This window comes from Notolabrus celidotus, chromosome 10, assembly GCF_009762535.1.
Source record: "Notolabrus celidotus isolate fNotCel1 chromosome 10, fNotCel1.pri, whole genome shotgun sequence".
In the NCBI taxonomy this organism is placed as follows: domain Eukaryota; kingdom Metazoa; phylum Chordata; class Actinopteri; order Labriformes; family Labridae; genus Notolabrus; species Notolabrus celidotus.
The window spans coordinates 21,072,930-21,087,966 of record NC_048281.1 but is presented as its reverse complement, the minus strand read 5'-3'; positions in this window follow the sequence as shown (position 1 = coordinate 21,087,966).

The following is a 15,037-nucleotide window of genomic DNA, read 5'->3' as shown; positions in this document are numbered from 1 at the left end:
CTGCACCACCGTGCAGTGGGTAGCGTGAGCACATGTCACATGTAAGTTTCAGCAATCCCATAAAGAGTCCTGAAAAGGAACTGGTCCTAGCTTTACATCATGCATCTGACACCAACTGCTACATTAGTCACACACATATCCCAGCATCAAGGCTTCAAGAGCCTTGTAATGTCCCTTAGTTGTACGATGAAAATGTGATTCCTGCCAGGCTTGGGTGTCTCTAGTTAAACTGATTGGAATGTATTTCTGATGGGCTTTGAGTTACTTTCTTCACTTAGAGAGCCAGGGTTACACAGGTGACCTTCCATCCAGCATGCCTGCCATTACCAGAATTGATTAACTTCAAGGACTCGCTGACCCTTTGGGCTGGTGTGCAGCTGGGGCTACTGCTTCTTTTTGGCCAAACCAATAATTGAGTAAAACACATGAGAGCAAGTTTACGAAACTACATACTGAGCTGATACTGATTGAGCAAGCCTAAACTTTCCATGCAGGTTGGTCCAGAGCTTGTTTCATCTTCTAATCCTTCTCTCTCATCATTCTGTTTATCTCATGCTCACACTGTGAAATAGTGTGTTTGGTGTAAAGCTAGTTCATCTCTCTGTTTCCAGTTTAATCATTCAGGCCCTTCTGGCTTTCAGACTGTGTATTTTTTGCCAAGGGGCCCGATTACCCAACTTAAAGTGGGTATGGTACCCACATGTGAGCAAATTAATTTGCTACACATTAAACTCTACACAATTTACATTAACACATGGACAAACACACTCTCACACACAGCTGTTTCCTTTGTGTTTTCAAAGCCAAGGTGTTGTAATGTGTTTGCTCTGTTTATATGAGATCTCACGGGCCTTTATGAGACCTGAGGGGTGGACTATGAAATGGGATTAATGGTTGAGCAAATGTATGGTGAGCCCAAAGCTGAGTTTTGAATGTCAGAGAAGTGGCTCTCTTTTGGTCTGGCTTCGAATGACTTAGCCTGCACAACTAATCTGCTCTGGAGAAGGTCATGTTCAGAGTGGATAAAGACTCCCTCCCTGAGGGAATACATTTTTTTGTGCAAACATATTAAACCTCATGATAGCAATGTCAAGAGAGCCCTGCAAGTACAATAGCACAAGCTGTAGAATCTTACCTACGCTGAGAAAATATGAGCCCTCTCCCTTCTTCTTCCACTGTTTTTCCCCTTTAAGCTTCAGCTGAATCAGCACTTTCATTCACTGACAGAATGATGAAGACACAGCAACTCAAGACTGTTTCAGATTAAGGTTTTATGCCTTAATGCAAGATTTGCCACAAAGTTTGTAACTCTGCTCGTTGCGCAGCCCGTTGAGAACATACAAGAAAGCTGATTTATTCATTTGTTAAGATAACATCCACACACTGGAAAAAATGCCCCTCCAAAAACAAGAAGAAAAAAAAACTTTTTTAAAAGGTACTTTTAGATTGAAATGAGCAAAAAAAATCTGCCGATAGAAAAAATGAAAATTTGCTTGGTAAGATTTCTTAAAATAAGATGTAATATTATACCAGTATTATAACGCTTAGTGTCTCAGAATAAGCCAGGAATGATAACTATTAGTATTTTTTCACTCAAAAAATGTTTTTGCACTAATACATTTCATGTCAACTTCTGCATTTGAGATATATTCACCTTAATTTGAGTTGTATTATAGCGGCACTTCTCTAGGTTTAAAACCATCTTGTACTTGAAATAAGATTACAAAGTTTAATTTAAGCATTTGAGATATAATGTCACCTCATAGTTAGCTGGATATACTAATATTCAATCATGTTGATTTTAGGATAAGCCAGCTATGCTCTGGAGTAGGTGTTTCATTGTGTGCATGTAGTTTGAGGATGTACAGTGGGGCAAAAAAAGTATTTAGTCAGCCACTGATTTTGCAAGTTCTCCCACTTGGAAAGATGAGAGAGGTCTGTAATTTTCATCAGAGGTACTCTTCAACTATGAGAGACAAAATGAGAAAAAACAATCCAGGAAATCACATAGTAGGATTTTTAAAGAATTTATTAGTAAATTATGGTAGAAAATAAGTATTTGGTCAATAACAAAGGTTCAACTCAATACTTTGCAACATAACCTTTGTTGGCAATGACAGAGGTCAAACGTTTCCTGTAAGTCTTCACCAGGTTTGCACACACTGTAGCTGGTATTTTGGCCCATTCATCCATGCAGATCTCCTCTAGAGCAGTGATATTTTGGGGCTGTTGTTGGGCAACACGGACTTTCAACTCCCTCCACAAATTTTCTATGGGGTTGAGGTCTGGAGACTGGCTAGGCCACTCAAGGACCTTGAAATGCTTTTTACGGAGCCACTCCTTCGTTGCCCGAGCGGTGTGTTTGGGATCATTGTCATGCTGGAAGACCCAGCCACGTTCCATCTTCATTGCTCTCACTGATGGAAGGAGGTTTTGGCTTAAAATCTCACGATACATGGCCCCGTTCATTCTTCCCTTAACACGGATCAGTCGTCCTGTCCCCTTTGCAGAAAAACAGCCCCAAAGCATGAGGATTCCACCCCCATGCTTCACAGTAGGTATGGTGTTCTTGGGATGCAACTCAGCATTCTTCTTCCTCCAAACACGACGAGTTGAGTTTTTAACCAAAAAGTTCTATTTTGGTTTCATCTGACCACATGATATTCTCCCAATCCTCTTCTGGATCATCCATATGCTCTCTGGCAAACTTCAGACGGGCCTGGACATGTACTGGCAGGGGGACACGCCTGGCGCTGCAGAATTTGAGTCCCTCTCGGCATAGTGTGTTACTGATGGTAGACTTTGTTACTTTGGTCCCAGCTCTCTGCAGGTCATTCATCGGGTCCCTCCGTGTAGTTCTGGGATTTTTGCTCACCGTTCTCATGGTCATTTTGACCCCACGGGATGAGATCTTGCGTGGGGCCCCAGATCGAGGGAGATTATCAATGGTCTTGTATGTCTTCCATTTTCTTACAATTGCTCCCACAGTTGATTTATTCATACCAACCTGCTTGCCTATTGTAGATTCACTCATCCCAGCCTGGTGCAGGTCCACAATTTTCTTCCTGGTGTCCTTCGACAGCTCTTTGGTCTTGAGCATGGTTGAGTTTGGAGTCTGACTGTTTGAGGCTGTGGACAGGTGTCTTTTATACAGATTACGAGTTCAAACAGGTGCCATTAATACAGGTAACGAGTGGAGGACAGAAGAGCTTCTTAAAGAAGAAGTTACAGGTCTACAGAACACTCTTCATAGATACAGTAGTTGGGGACATGATATCAAAAGCTGATGGCTGCTGGATGTCATCAAGAGAAACAAATTAGCCATCAGCGTGTTAGTAACAGAAGCAACCCAAAACATCAGGCCATGGAGGTCAGTGTTAGAATACAATGTCAGCCAAGCTATCCTAGAAGGGCGACAACTTTGGTGTAGGAAACTGTGAGAAGTTTGAAGGAGAACTTTAAGGACCTCATGAAGTTTAGCAACATTCTCTATGCATGTGGTATAGATAGATGGGAAGCCAACTTTATGTGAGTAAATATTGTCACGACCCCACTGGTGGCCGGTTTGCTGGTTGTTGTGTGTGTGTGTGCTTTGTTTTCAGGAGCCGGTGGGTGTGGTCTGGCAGGCGCTAGGATCAGCGTGCGGATTGGGAACACCTGGCCCGGTGTTCTCATGAAATCAGGCTCGTCAGTGTCTTTGGGGGGCAGTGAGGAAGGAGAGGCTGAGGGATCCTGCTCCCCATTGACCCCGCTTTGCCAACTTAGTTATTCTCTTTTTTTTAAGGTTGCTTGACAACGCTGGGTTTTTGTTTAATGTAATCATCCTGTTTAATTATCAGTTGTAATGAATGTATGTTTTGGTTTTCAACCTACTCTGTCCTTTCTCCGTTTCTTGTCAATGGCTTAGAGCCGGCCATGACAATATGCAGACCAAAAATGAACAGGTGGAATAATATCTGAGATGATAGTGATAGAGACATAATAAGAGGCTAGTTTTTTGTCACAAACTTTTTAGATCCACACTATTTCTCATGGATCTCATTCATATCACTGGTGGTTGTACTTTTGGAGAAGCTACTGCTGTCACTTGAAGGAAGTGATGAACGTGTTGGACCAATGCTGCATTAAACTAGGTTATTAAAGCTAACAGAGCAGGGAACATAAACAAGTGGATTCTGGCAGAGAGTTGTTTATTTGTGCAATAAAAATGAAAAGGATCAGGGGTGCATGGAGAAAACTTGGATAAATTTACTGTTGTTAATACATTCATGACATAAAATATGCCAGGAATTTCTCCCACTCCTTTGCTGATTCTTGAAAAACACAGGAGCAAGTAAAGATCAGTACTCCTACTTCATTCATTTCAAATAGCAAACATACATTTTACCTCATGGGCTTTTACAGTTGGAAAGAACAAATGTTTCTCTCCCTAACTTCCTTTTCCTTGACCTTTGTTCAGCATTTACTGTTGTTATATCTTTAATCTATTCTCAGTTGCCAGTGTTGTGGAAGGTTTGAGTCATCCTTGTCACTTTCCTAACACTCTGCCTAAAGGGAACAATTAGGCTCCTTTTATGTTGTTATAGCTTATCTCATCACACTCCCCTTCATTGGTCCTTCTTTTTTGGACTCATAACACACACACACACGCACTAACATGCACACATGATTGCACACAAATAAATGATGAAATGAACACACATGGTTCATTAACTCTACCGGTCTCCCAGGAGCCTCCTGCAATTGAATCAAAGTCATTCCATCAGGCTCATCAACGCTTCTATCAGAATGATATGAACAACAGCAAATTAGCCATAGCATCGGCCTTATTCTCCCTCTTCACACACACAGCCAAGATTTCTGCTTCGTGTTTGACATGTACTGTTCGTGTGTTGTGTGTGTTCCAGTGGCCACGTGTACGATTGTGTTTTTTTCTGTAGGAATGCATGCATTTGCATATTTTTGACCCAAATTTGCAACAATTGGAATGCAGTGATAATCGAGTGCAATTTTTGTAAGTTGTGTTGAAGCATGCCCGTCTGTGTATGTGCACGCATGTGTGTATGTTGTGTATTGCAGACTTGCTGCTCCCACGTCCCTGAGAATGAGGCCAATCAGATCAGACAGACAGTTTATTTCCAAACACTAGCGTCTGGCCTGTTGCCTCACACACATTCCAATACTTCCAGACAGACTTTTTAGAAGCAGGAATTAAAAGGCATTGGAGTTGTTAAAACATGACATTCCCAAAAAAGGGCTGCTTGGAGCCCAGAGACTATGCAGAAACATCCCACATGACTCAACGCTGCAGGAATGACAGCACCGCCAGGGTCCCTGATGAAGGTCTTCTGGTGGATATGGTCTCTTTACCCTCCTTTCTCTATTTCTGTCCTTCTGTGTGATGTCAATGATGTCTCTATGATACTTGATGGCACCTGACATGTCTCATTGGGCTTTTCTCAAGTGTATCTAATGACAAAGGTCAAATGTTGCTGTTTCACCTCTGAACCCAGACTAATTCTACAAGTCTAAGATTTAGGGTTCTGCTGCTCTTGCAGGTCAAATTTATACATATGACACACATGATGACAAACGTATGTTTGCATTACACTACCTCAGATAAGAAGATCTGAAACAAAATTCTGTGGAGGAATTTGATTGGGCAAAAGACATTTCAGAAGTGCCGATAAAAAGTGCACTAGCACTGAGATTTTTAAAACACCAGGTGGTATTTATCTTGACAGTCCAATTTGATAACTCAGGAATCAACAAAAAAATTAAAGAATTATTACAACCCTTACTTCAGAATAGAGATAATAAGTAATGGTAATTAAAAGGTTCAGGTATGATTATCTTCCGATATCTAATGTCTATCAGCAATGCTTATATTCAGGCTAACAGCAATCCCTCTCCACAGAATCAATCAAATGATTACCGCTGTTGACTTTCACTGTTTATAACTATGCTTATAGATCAACTGTACAACTGTTGGTCAGTTTCCACACTTCATGATGTAATGCATTACGAAGCAATGTCACACGAAAGGGAGTGCAGATACACTAAACATCTATGGGGTTGTTCTGAATTTCTGATGTACAACTGCATTCAATCTGATGTGATTTTGCCTAATTGTTCATTCATCTCAGTCATGAAGTATGGAAGCACCTAACTTGTAATAGTTAGTTGTCAGGCTGACCAATTCCACATAAACAAAGTATGTATTTGATTAGCTTTAATCAGTGGTGGACAAAGTACACCGCTTCATTACGTAAGTCAAAGTATAGATCCTCCAGGTCAAATATTACTCCAATACAAGTGAAAGTTTCTCTGTCAAATTATTACTTGAGTTAAAGTACTGAAGTACTTGCTTTTAAAAATACTTAAGTATTCAAAGTACTTCTTTAAAAAATCTCAAAAGATTGTATTTTCAAAATACACAAGTGCAGTAAAGACTACATAGGAGAACATTCTGTTACATTGTGTTAATTTAGAAACCATTACTTGAAATCTCTAAAAACTATACCATAGAATAAAAACAGAAACTAAGTTACTCCAAGCACAGACAAGTTAGTTTGAAATGTTCATCTGGAATGAAACAAATGTTAAGTAGCTCAACAAGCTTTCTCAGGTTAGACTGCGAATGTTTGTATGTTTGGGCAGAGTGGAAAACAGGGAGAACATTTCATACAATACGGATCATTCTTCATTTCGAAAAAACCTCTAACACAGAAGATATGACAGTGGGTGCTCAGGTGGAGAATTATAGACATCATTACCACCTCTACATGAACGGCCTGATCTGAGTGAAATTTGCTCTGTGTTTGCTCAACGTTCAACCGTGGAGATGCACGATATACAGGTACGACCAAACCACTGAGACAAACAGAACTACACAAACACAGTTTACTGTCTTAGGGATCAGATTTCAGAAAAGAGAAGGAAACTCATGAGCTGACTTCAAAGCTAAAGTAGTGAGTAACTAGAGCATTGATAGGAATGTAGTGGAGTCAAAAGTACAATAATTGTCTTCTGAATGTAGTGGAGTAAAAGTAATAAGTTTCCTCAAAAAATAATACTCAAGTAAAGTACAGATACTCAAAAAATGTACTATAGCACTGTACCACTAGCTTTCATCAAAGAAAAGTGGTATTAAAAAGAAGATCTGTGTTCCATTCATTTGCTTTCCCCAAAAATGCGCACTTTGGTAAGAGCTATGTCTTTATGACACTGGGTGATGGTGCTCATGGGAAATGCAGTCTTCATTCCAGAAAATCAGTACCAATTTTGTCCAAAGGAGTCACCAGAGTCAACGACATTAAAACTCCTCACTGTGCCTTTAAATGCATTTGTTTTTACACTTTACACTACTCTGTACTGTATTGGAAATCTGATGGGAGAAATTAACAAGTTCAGATTTAAGATTCAGTACAAGCATATAAAATCTATCAGTGTCTGTATCCGCTCTTAAAAACCCTGTGTCCCACACACTGACACACACAGTCAGAGGAATGTTGTGTGTACTGTGAGTGGGAGTTGAGGTCAAACATTACTATCAGGGACCGTGTTAATGCATTCAACTCCTATAGAGGCTGACTCAGGCAGAGATCTGTTTAACAGTGGGTCAATTCATCCTGCCAGCAGAGCGACATTCAAAAACGAGGGCTCTGACGCAACTAAAGTGATCATTGTAGAGTGTTAAAGAGGTCGATCAACTTCCAGTTATGTCTGCTGTTTCCTTGAGGGGCTGCACTTTTCAGCAGGGTTCATAGGAAGTACCATGATGTAGGCAGTGGCACGGGATGGCTATAATGGCTATTATCCACATTAAGCCACTGTGTTTACATCAGATATTCACTGATCTTATCTGCTCTTCATGCAGGTTGTGGTTTGTAAGAAGTAGAATGAAAAACGAATGGATGCAACAGAGGCTGAGATATTTTAACTTCTTAAGGCCGTTTGGGTGCTACAATTGATGCATCTTACATTTCCCATAATTCCAAAAACTGTCTTGTCTTGTTGAACCCTCTTTGGTGAAAATGATGATGATGACGATGACGATGATGATGATGATGATGATGATGATGGTGATGATGCCATTCATCTTCACCCTCTACAACTCCGACTTCCGCTTCGACTCCGGTTCCTGCCACCTCCAGAAGTTTTCTGACGACTCCTCCATCGTTGGACGCATCAGTGAAGATGACGAGGAGGAGTACAGAGGACTGATAGAGAGCTTCATCGCGGGGTGCGACAGCAATCACCTGAAGCTCAACATCAGCAAGACTAAGGAGCTGGTGGTGAACTACCGGAGGAACAGGAGACCCCCAGCCCCAGTCCTCATCCAGGGGGAGGATGTGGAGAGGGTGGACTCATACAAGTACCTTGGGGTCCAAATATCAATAAACTGGACTGGTCCACCAACACTGATGCCATCTACAGGAAGGGACAGAGCAGACTGTTCTTCCTGAGGAGACTCAGGTCCTTCAGTGTCTGCAGCAGGCTTCTGAAGACCTTCTATCAGTCTGTGGTGGCCAGTGCTCTCTTCTTTTCTGTGGCGTGCTGGGGTGTAGGTATCAAGACGGGTGAGGCCAGCAAGCTCAACAAGCTGGTAAAGAAGGCCCGCTCTGTGGTTGGCCTAGAACTGGACAGTCTGGAGTCAGTCGCTGAGAGGAGGTTGATGGACAAACTGCGAGCCATCCTGGACAACCCCTCTCACCCTCTCCACGATGAGCTGTGGCTGATGGGGAGCTCGTTCAGTCAGCACATCATTCAACCACGGTGCAAGACTGAACGCTTCAGGCGCTCCTTTGTGCCCACCGCCATCAGACTGTTGAACAGTAACGGAGGCCACAGACTGCACCATGCTGACCACTGCTGGCCCACACTGTGCGGGGGGTGAATTTTTTTCTAACGCGGCAATTTCGAAGATATTGAGATTCTGAGGCTTTCAATGAGAGGCACAGCTGACTGCAGGAACACTGTAACTGTTGGCTAGGAGGCTCAAAGTCCACCTCATTACATCACACTGGCTCGACAGCAGCAATATGGCTGCCGCCACCGATTGGCCTCAAACAGCTCTTCAGAAACAGATGGGTGACGTCATGGATCCTACGTCCATATTTTATACAGTCTTTGGATTCAACTGAGGGTTTGAGAACTGTCCCATCCTCTGAATCCACTGAAAGGTACCCAGCACTACTATACCTGTGAGGTAATGACTGTTTTAGATAGAGAAGTAGTGAAAAATATTGAGGAATGTAATTTGGTGGGGGTAAATTATTGTGTCTAGGGAAATAAAAGTAATGAAAAAAAAAAAAAATTAATATATTATATGTTCAAGTATTCATTTTCCATCTTTCCTTCCTAAATTACATTATCCTCTTTGTGTGTTGTCTTTACTTAATGAGACATCATTATTAAGCATTTGGAAGAGTTTCCATGAAGACTGTGTGATGCATGTTTATACAACATTAAGTAACTTCTAGCACTGTGTTACAGAGAAAGTCTAACACAAGGCAATGACCCTGTGATCTAAAACTTTCACATTCCTCTGCCTGTAATCCTTAGATCCCATCTATATTTCAACACCAGAACAATCAGACTAATCTAAAAGTCTGCTTAAACTTTGAATCCATTGAATAATTAAAACATTTTTTACAAGATTCCATTAAAAGGTGAGTTTCAAGGGGCTTCATAGGTCCAGGATATGCTTTATTCCATCTCCTTCCGTCTGGTTCATAGGGCCCCAAAGGCCTTGTACAGTATATGTAAGAAGTAAACATTAAAATATTCATGCATCAATTAAATCTGTAGAAATTAATCTAATAAATATAACCTGACAAAGCAATTACGGGCTCTTAAACACCAGGAATTATTATGAGGATAAATCCTGCAGGGCCTTGGTGGCATGCTGATTGCTCGATTATGGCTCAGAGTGCTGAATTGCAAAGTTATAATCAGAAAGTCTTTAAATTTAGTGTTTTTATTATTAATTTGAGTACAAGTAGATTATGAACTAATTTAGAAACAATAAAAACAACATTGTGACACTCACTGCGTTTAGCACGTCATGTTTTGATTGAAATAATTATCTCTAAGTGCTCCTTTAATGACCCATGTGACCTCAATTCATCTGGAACTTCACTCAAAAAGCTTCTGAATTGTTAATGCTGCCCTCATAGAATAAATTTATGTGCTATAACTGAAGACTTAAAGATGAAATACAACACTTCTAAAGGAAGAATGTAATTTCAATCCAATTTCTAAAAAGGGTTTAGATGTTAAGGTAAGAAACTATATTATTGCTAATTTTGTATTACTAATTTACTAAAGCATTTAGATCCTGGAATGTGTCATCAGGAGCTTTTTATGAACCAATATTACTGGTGAATAACGAACATGTAACAGGTTCTCTTTTTTTCATACCTTGTTTGATGATGTGCCTTATTTATGTGTGTATTTTTACTTGTGCTTTTATTCCTATGCTTGTCAAGCATTTTGTAACTAAATATTTAAGAAGTGCTGTATAAACTAAGTTTTACTCATTTACTGCATTATTGAATGGAAATCGGTCATTGGGAGATTGTTAAGCCAAAAGACTGCTGTTACTGCCTCTCTGGGTGCTGACCTTAGACTGCATAATGCTTGAATGTGCTCTCAGTGAAGTCACCAAGTTGTCTCTGAGGTTTAGATTTGAAGCCTACCGACAGCGGTTGCCGTATTGGAAATGCTGACTCAACCTAACTTTCTTTTGACTTAACAACAGATAAAGAGACAGAGTCAAGGCAGGCATTTAACCTCCTCGCAAAAATCTACAGTGTGCTTGCCTGTCAGTCAAGTCAGCCATTGATTGATTAACTTTATTTTGGTCTGCATCAACAACCAACATGTCCCTCCACAACATAGGAGCCATGTGAAAATTACAAATAAAAGCAAAAAACAAAACAATCACAGAGGGATTCATCAAGAAAATATGCACAGAGTCTAGCACATACATACACACACATAACGATATGTACATGTATACGTGCACATACACATGTATACATACACAAGTACATTCAAGCATCCACATCCACATATATTTTAGCCAATCACATGCTGACCAAAAAAGGTGAAGGCTGAAGCTAAAGCTTATCCTGCCTACCCTTTAACATGATTTATATCGTATAGGCAACATTGTGCAAGTAATTATGTTATTTTATAGCAGAGCAATCTTCAAACGTTTCATTCAGAAACAAGCTTACAAACAAAAAACAAAAAAAAAATGTCAGTCTTAACAAGCAGCAATTCAGAAATCTTAGTGAAATCCAATTTAAATTAAAGTTTATACTACATCCGTATATTTATTTATCTGTTTGTTTTTAAGCATTTTTTTAAATTCCCAGGGAGTTACACATGCCATCATTATGCAAAACTCATCAGTTTAATATCTTCAAAAATAAGTAATAAAAAATTCACCCCCTGTACAGTCAGTGTGGTAAGGGGAAATGAGCTATTCAGGCAGAAACCGTTTTTTTGAACCAGGCTGTACATACATTTAATTTTGCCCTTAAGGTTGGCTTTTTTGAATGAGTGTTTATGTGGCTCCCGGTGCTTCAGCATCAAGCCTTAAGCGGACTCTCGATGAACTACAATTTTTTAACACTTCTGCATTGGCTTCATATTTCAAGACTAATAGTTGCCGCTTAGCGCTGACATATTGCGCTGGTGCAGCCAAGGCATTCCCAGAAGCAACCTGGCTGGTAGTGACACACTGTATCTGCTAACCAAAATATGCACCAAGCTTCTCAATAAAACTCAAAGATCCCTCAGATCAATACAGTCCACGGCAGAACAGATTCCTATGATGGTTTGAAGCAGATACACTTATCTATGGAAAATATAATCTTGCAAGAAAGAATCTCTTGGCTGTTAACTATGTTACGTGTGTCACGTTTTGAGCCAAAAATAAAAACCTCACAGAACAATGAAAATTTGGATATAAATTGGAACAATAAGAACCCACTATAATGACTGAAGAAATGTTTAAGAAAAGTATCTGGTGTATATTTTAATGTTTTTATCTTACCCTTGCTCCATCTGTAAGAATGAAGGAGGCAGGTTTATGACCTGTACTGCAGCCGGCCAGCAGGTGGAGCTTTAAATATTTTGGCTTCACAGTCAGTGAACGCTTATAGCATCCATTTGAATGTTCATTCTATGGTTTTACTTCAGCCTTCAGCATATGATCTTGATTAACCCTTGACTTTGAGGAAACAAACATTGGCAACAGTGTTTTTTTACTCCAAGACAAAAATTGGCTCACACAAAGATCTAACACCATGGTCTCTATTTGCAGTTTGCTATCCCCACCATATCTCAAAGTTATATTTTTAATATGAAAAGCCCATAAAAGTCCCTCTCATGCCCAGGGACCCAGCGTCTTGTCCGGGCTCTGAGGCTGTGTAATTGCTCCTGGCCCCCCCCCGAACCCCAGATCCGTCTTTACAGCTTGCATTAGCATACATAATACTGCTCTGAGGACTCAAAGAGTCATGCCAATTGAAACGCAATCATTCTCACAGCAGAGCGCTGCCATCACCACTTTAATTGAGTGTGAGAGCGCTTGCGTGTGTGTGTGTGCAAGGCTTTGTATCATGAGACAGGGGATAATTGTGTCTGCAGTACAACATGGCAATATGTTGTTAATTCAATGATGGGACTTGATTGCTTTTGTCTAGTTGTTTCCCCTGGGCAGGCTCATGTGTGTTTGTGATGTTTGTCTGAAAACAGAAGGTGCAGGCGATAACTGCCGGCCACATCCCATCAGACTGTCTGTGCTAAACCAGTTACTGCACACAGACACACAGACACACAGACACACACATACTGTACACAGAAAATTTGTCTGAGCTGCACCCCACAATCTATAAACTCTGCTGAAATAAACAGGAGAATAACACATGAGATGTCCCACTGTTTTGTGACCATCAACCCCAATTATCTTATCATTATCTGTGGAATGCTTTTGTCATATAAGAAAATGAGAAGACAAAACGTTGCTGCATAAATATTAAAAAAATGTCATGTCGCCTTGGTACTGTATATCTGCCTCTATCCCTGACAGCTGTGGCAGTGAACATATAGCAGCTGGATAAAGATCATATAAAGTGGTAAGTACAGCTACATGTGTTATACCCAGGCATGGCCTTTAACCTTAACCTTGGCCTTTCAATTTAACCCTTCATCTAACCTATGACCTCAACATAATTACCAGAAACCTCTATCCACATACACATGCACACATGAAACGCACCACGGATGGTCCAACACTGTCGCTTTTTTGGCACAACTGGACTACAAAGGTCCGAATAAGAAACCAAAAATGACCAATTAACATGAAAGAGCAGTAATTTCCATATAAAGTGGACAAAGCAAATAGCTCTCTAATGAAGATCAGTGTTAGTGTATGTGCCAGCTAATTTCTCTCCATGTCAGCAAAAGCCTGCGGGGGCTAAGAGATGAAATCATGAAAATGTGTATTAATGGCTCTGGCTGCTAATTAGCCAAACAGAGACAGAGGCCATTAATCTTGAAGCCTAGTTGTAGACTGTTCAGGTCTGGAGCAAAACTTGGCACGGCTTGCCAGATATAATGACGTTACAGTGGGTGAGAGAGGCACTCAGGGTTAATCTGTGGTGATCCTCAGGAACTCAGTCTTACACCTTTTTTTTTTTAAACTGTTGCTCTTCAGAATGTGGCTGTCATTGTTGAGTGAGCTGACAGTGACTCTGTGGTGCTGTTGTTTAATAATTGAGGCTATTTGTTCTCTATTTATTTGCATGGATTTAAGCACTACACATCTTTCACAGTTACCTTGTACTTTAATGTGTATTTACAAAGAGGCCATGCCCTTAAATACCACCAACTACAGTTAATTGTCATTTTCTCATGGAAACAAAAAATCAGGACACAATCATTTGTATAGAACAGAATCATTCTGTTGGTAGGTGAATCAAACAACATGTGGACTGACCTCAGCTCCTAGCAAGTTGACAGACTCTACTGCTGATGGCACTTGGTGAGGCAGAAAACACAACAACATGCCGGGAGCGGCCTGCAGGCACAGATAGTGCCTGATGATGTTGTCTCCTATAGGACACTGACACCCTCTGGCTTGTTGGTGTAACTACAGTGAAGCTGAATGAAAAGCTCTGCATCAATCAGCCTCAAAAAGAACTACCTCGCCTCAGGACGTTAAAAACTGAAAGGAGCTGAAACTTTTTAATTCCTGTAACTGATTCAATTGCCACTGTTACACCAAATTAAAACCCTGATTGCCCTTTTCATCTTAGATGCAAGATTTTGGCTTGAGGTTAATTAGCTCATTTTTTTTTGTATTTTAAATAATTACGTATATGTCACAAGTAAAAGAAAATTAGCAAATGCAACATTATACTTTGCTACTTGATAGAATGCAGCTCTTTTGAGGGACAAAGCAACAGTTAAACTATACTGGGTTATATTATTTAACAAAAGACAGGTGTTATAACTGTATAATACCGGGGCAGGTCATCAAAATCAGTCCATTCAAAGTGCTACTGGCCCAGTGACACAAAAAACAATTATACATAAAAACAGTCATTAAATGGGCAGAACATTTCGAGATTATAATTTAACATAAACAAAAAAGGAAAATTACAAATCAAAAAACGACGAAGAAAGTATTTAGGTAGCCCTAAAAGGACATAATTAGATACATGTCATTTTCTTGTTTTCCTTGAGATAACAAAGCTTGTTATCTTGAGATATCGAATTGTTTTTCTTGTGATAATGAGATAATTTATCTGATTTATCCAGAGAACATAGCTTGTTTCTTGTGTTTTTGATCTTCAACCTGTTGGATAAATATCTCATGACAAAATATATTTTTATTCTTTACTGTGGCAAAATTTTCTAAGCAATGTTTGAGAAAAAAACAAAAAAAACCCCTAATTATTAAAGAAACTGATAACAGGTCTTTCCTATTACCTGAAGTAACTTGGTTACCATATGT